Source organism: Penaeus vannamei, unplaced genomic scaffold (genome assembly GCF_042767895.1).
Source record: "Penaeus vannamei isolate JL-2024 unplaced genomic scaffold, ASM4276789v1 unanchor636, whole genome shotgun sequence".
In the NCBI taxonomy this organism is placed as follows: Eukaryota; Metazoa; Arthropoda; class Malacostraca; order Decapoda; family Penaeidae; genus Penaeus; species Penaeus vannamei.
The window spans coordinates 7,501-12,500 of NW_027213640.1; the positions used below are offsets into that span (position 1 = coordinate 7,501).

General features: G+C 33.3%; 1 protein-coding gene across 1 annotated transcript in view; it reads right to left on the reverse strand.

Annotated features, from left to right (window-relative positions):
- Positions 1-3,833: 3,833 nt before the first annotated feature.
- LOC113824967 (guanylate cyclase 32E) overlaps positions 3,834-5,000 on the reverse strand; it is a gene marked incomplete at its 5' end in the record, with an annotated part of 113,496 nt that continues 112,329 nt past the window's right edge. Inside the window, 1 exon segment of the mRNA XM_070119770.1 lies at positions 3,834-5,000. This exon segment is cut by the window's right edge and continues 430 nt beyond it.

Here is a 5,000-nt window from a genome sequence, read left to right on the forward strand (position 1 = left end):
TTGCTGTTGTTGTTATCATTGTCATTTTCATCATTACTGTCACTATCATACGCATTGTTATCATTACTTTCATTACTATTATTATAATTCTGTTATCTATATCATTATCATTCTTCTTATTATTATTATTATTATATACAGATATACAGATTATAGGGCGTAGACCCAGTAGACTTTAATATGGCTGAGTTCGGGCTCAACCGAGAACATAGATTTTCACTCAGGGAAAGATTCGTCTGCAGGAAACAGACGTAAGGTTCCAGCCTACGGCGCGCGGGCACCACCCGACCTCTGTTGCATAAGAGAAGGGTGGAAGGAAAAACGAGTTTGTGTGCCGTGTGATGTTGATGTTGGATGTGTAAATGTGTAGATGTGTAAAAAGGGATAACGTAGGTTGTGTCTGCGTGGACGTGTTTGGAAAAAAAGCAAGATCATAGAATTCTTCTTGCCTTCGGTTTGAACATCTGCCTGTTGGAAGCGGGGGCGCGGGGGCCCAGATATCAGAGTGATCAGCTGTTCAAGAGACCTGTGGCCGAGGAGTTTTAAACATTCAACCTTGGTCAGAACAGGAAAGTTAGAGGTGATAGATATGAATCATTCATTTTTCTGACTGGGACTGAGTGAAAGCTCTGTGATGGTACGATGCTGATTTGACGAGCAAGTTGCACTCACTCGGGAGTTATACCAATTTATCACTGCGTGGGTAGTGCGCATAGAAACCAACACCAAATGCACTTACAAATAAACACAAAAAAAGCATGCACTCCTAAGTTGGCGTCCCAACTCCGCAAGTGCTGTTACCAGGTCTTCAGTGTGAAAACATTGAAGTTATCATTATTATCATTTTTGTTATTATTATCATCATTATATATACTATCATTAATGTTATTGTCATTCTCATTATTATTATTAGAAATGTTAATGACAATAATAATAATAGTAATAGTAGAATAATGATATTTTTACTATTGTGTTTATTATTATCCTCATTATTATTTTTTCCATTATCATCACCATCATCATTATCATTATCATTGTTGTCATTATTACTATTATTATTATTACTATTATTATTATTGTTATTATTATTATTATTATTATTATTATTATTATTATTATTATTATTATTATTATTATTATTATTATTATTATTATTATTATTATTATCATTATCATTATCATTGCTATTAGTATTATCATTATTTTATCAGTATTCTATCATTATTATCATTATTTTATCAGTATTCTATCATTATTATCATTATTGTTCTCAATATCATTATCAATGACATTATTGTTATCATTATCAATATCATTAATACCCTCATTATCATTCTTATTCCTATTATCATCATTTTCATTATCATTATGATCGTCATTATCATCTTTACTGTAATTACGATTATCATCATCAATGTCGTTATTATCATTAGTTTTTTATCATTATCATTATTATCATTGTCATCATTACTGTAATTTTATTGTTATTATCAATATTAGTTTTTCATTATAATCTATCATCATTATCATTATGAGTATTATCCTTGTTATTCCATTGCTATTATCATTATCATTATTATGAGCAGCAGTAGTAGTAGTAATACTAGTAGTAGCACTATTATCATCGTGATTATTATCATTATCATTCTAATTATCCTTCTCCTCATCATCATTTTTACTTTTATCATGACTATTATTATCATTATTACCATTATTGTTATTTTAATGTAAGTCTTGTTTTTTATAGTGAATACCTACTGCAGTCTTTCTTATAATGTTTTATGTAATGTATTTTGTATTTTTAAGATTGTATTAAATTCTAAATCACACACACACACACACACACAAGCACATTAGCACACAAATGCGTAACCCAGTGATGAATATCTGTACTATTGTGTATGTATTTGCGCGCGCGAGCGCGCGTGTGTGCATGTGTGTGTGTATGCGTGCGTGCGTTTTGTATATGAGGATATATATGTGAATATACATATACTTGTATTTGTTTTTGTGTACCTTTACGTATATAAAGGCAGATAAATAATTAGACAGAAAACAGAGAATGAGAGACAGTGTGTGAGCAACATAGATGTTCATATGTGAATTTACATATTCCATTTACTAGTATATCTTTACCCACATGGATAAAATTGCATTATATTAATTGCGATCAAACTCTTCCCTTGATCATTATCACCGCAGATGCTGACTCTGATAAGATGTATTCTTACGAAGGGTTTGTGTGTTCGTGGAATTTGTTAAAAATATCTGATCTTTCCATATTTTTGCTTTACATTTTTACACTGTGCACTGTATGAATCCATGCGTGAAAATAATGATGAAAATCATGATGATACGAGAATTAATGATGATGATGATAAGAGTAATAATGCTAATAGTGAGGATAATATTAATGATAATAATAATAATGATAAGAGTAATAATCATGATAATGATAAGAATAATAATGACGATAAAAGTAATGATAATGATAATGATGATAAAAGTAATGATAATGATAATGATGATAAAAGTAATAATGATAATATTGATGATAAAAGTAATAATGATAATATTGATGATAAAAGTAATAATGATAATAATGAGAGAAATAAGAGAAATAATGAAGAATCGGTCACCGTCTCGCACTCCCTCGTAAGGCTTGGTCGGTGCTGTCTTTCGAAAGATTTTTGCTGCAAAACATTGAAGCTAAAAATAGGAACTTATATAAGTTAGTAAATAGCATGTATTTCATATTTCAGGATGTGCCAGAGTGTAGCTTTTATCTAAACCATAATACCATTATTTAGCGAAATATTTGCAAAACAAAATATTGTAAGAAATATCAATATATGTAATTAGCACGAACTTTTGTTATTATTGGTTATTGCATTGCGTAACTTATTCCGAAGAGAGAGATTGTTATATTGTCAAACACTAAAGCATATGTAGATGGATACACACACGCACACACTGTAAAGGATTTCAGTAGAATGGACAACATATTTATCTAAATTTGTTGTGTGTTTATAAATATATGATTTGTATGGAATTGTAATGCCGAGCCGAAAAGTATCTCCTTTGTTTCTGCGCATGCGCGGTGGTAGGCTGCTACCCCAATCCTTCGCGGGGGGGTCGTAGGCCCACTTTGCCCTGACTCTTGCTCGTGTGAGCACTGGTACACCTGCTCGTAATTTATGGTTTCCTCGAGCACCACATTCAAATAGGCATATTTACTTTGTGTAAAGTAAATGGGAATATATATAAACCTACACCAATTCTTATACTAGATTTTTGTTACAACCTTTTTTTAGATGATTTTGAAAATCGTCTGATGGAGAGAAACTAGGCCGAACTTGCTGCTTCCCCAATCGGCTCCTCCTCACAGCCGCTAAGAAAAACATGAAATCTATTTTTCACTTGTAAAGTATGATGCATACATGAAGAACCATTCTTTTGTTATATTTGTTAATAATACATGTTATATTGATCAAATACATCTTTTGATGTTAAATCCTTGTGAACTGTACTGACTTGACGACTTCTGATTCCTCCGATTCTAAAAAGAAATGAAACAAAAAGAAAACGAACCACGTACACACACACACACACACACACACACACACACACACACACACACACGCACGTACGCACGCACACACGCACGTACGCACACACACGAGCTTTTGCTTGTCGTAAGATATTAAACTTTATTTAAAAATACAGAACCTGTGATGTACTGGGAAAAGGCTGTCCCTAAAAAAAATGTATATATATATATATATTTCACTTTTGACTGAGGTATATAAAAGTTAGAAATAATTACACCGGGTCTTGAATGAATTTATTAAATCATTCTATATTTTTCTATTTCAATTTGCATTTTTATACATCTTTTCATTTAGATATAAATCAATTATCGCTGAACCTTTTATCATTGGATTAATATATGTACTTCTTAAAGGAAGATCCAAATAGTATAGAAGTCTTCGGAAAGTTACAGAGATTGTAAATAATGTAGATCTGGTTGAGAAGCACAAATGGAAGTTTCTGGGAATTTCTAGAGGCCCTGATTTTGAAGGGACTGTCCTTAGTAGGCAATTCAAGGGCTCCCTCATTTACAGGTACTTTTCTAGAGCACTTAATTTGCAGGTGGCGTCTTTAGTCCCTCATTAGCAGGTGATTTTCTAGTCACAAGCAGGTAAATTTCCAGGCTCCGATTATTTAATTGTTTTCTAGAGCCCCTCATCAATGTGCAATTTTCTAGTCCCTCATTTACAGGTAATTAACATGCAATTCTCTAGGGCCATTGATTCGAAAGAAGAAAACATTTAGGGGCCCTAATTAGCAAGCATTTTATAGGGCCCCTATTCAGAAACGGGAACCTTTGTAAGTATTTATCTAGAGCTTATGATCCAGAGGAAAAAGTCCAGGGCCCTCTATTTGCTACAGAAACAAGATTTTCCAGGACCCCGACTTTTGGGGGACCTTAATCACCCGCCAGTTTTCAGGGGCCCTTAGAAGGAAAAGTTCTACGGCCCTCCTCTGCTAAGAGCCGAGCATGGTTAGGGGCAGAGGCGGTCCATAAAAGTTCGATTCCTTGACGAATCGTCTGAAAACAGGTGTCCATGGCCGCCTGAACAAACGAGGAACACCATACCCGACGACATTCATGCTTATATGGTGTTCAGTGAAGTGGGTTGGAATAGCTTAGGATAGAGGAAAACATGTCATAGGAATTCTATACTTTCTGGACTGAACACCGTCAGGTTTATGTCACATTAACTAGATGACCAGTAAACTTTTTCTGCACTAACTTTTCCAAATTTGTTAACTTTCTCCCTTTCTTTTTCATAAATACACTTTTCCTTAATGATGGAAAAACATCCGACTGATTCTTATATAATATTCGGACCGATTTCAAGTTCCGTTTTCTTTCACTTGCAGTACGTTTTCTTTCGTCAAAAACATCAAGATACAATATGAATTGACAATGACAT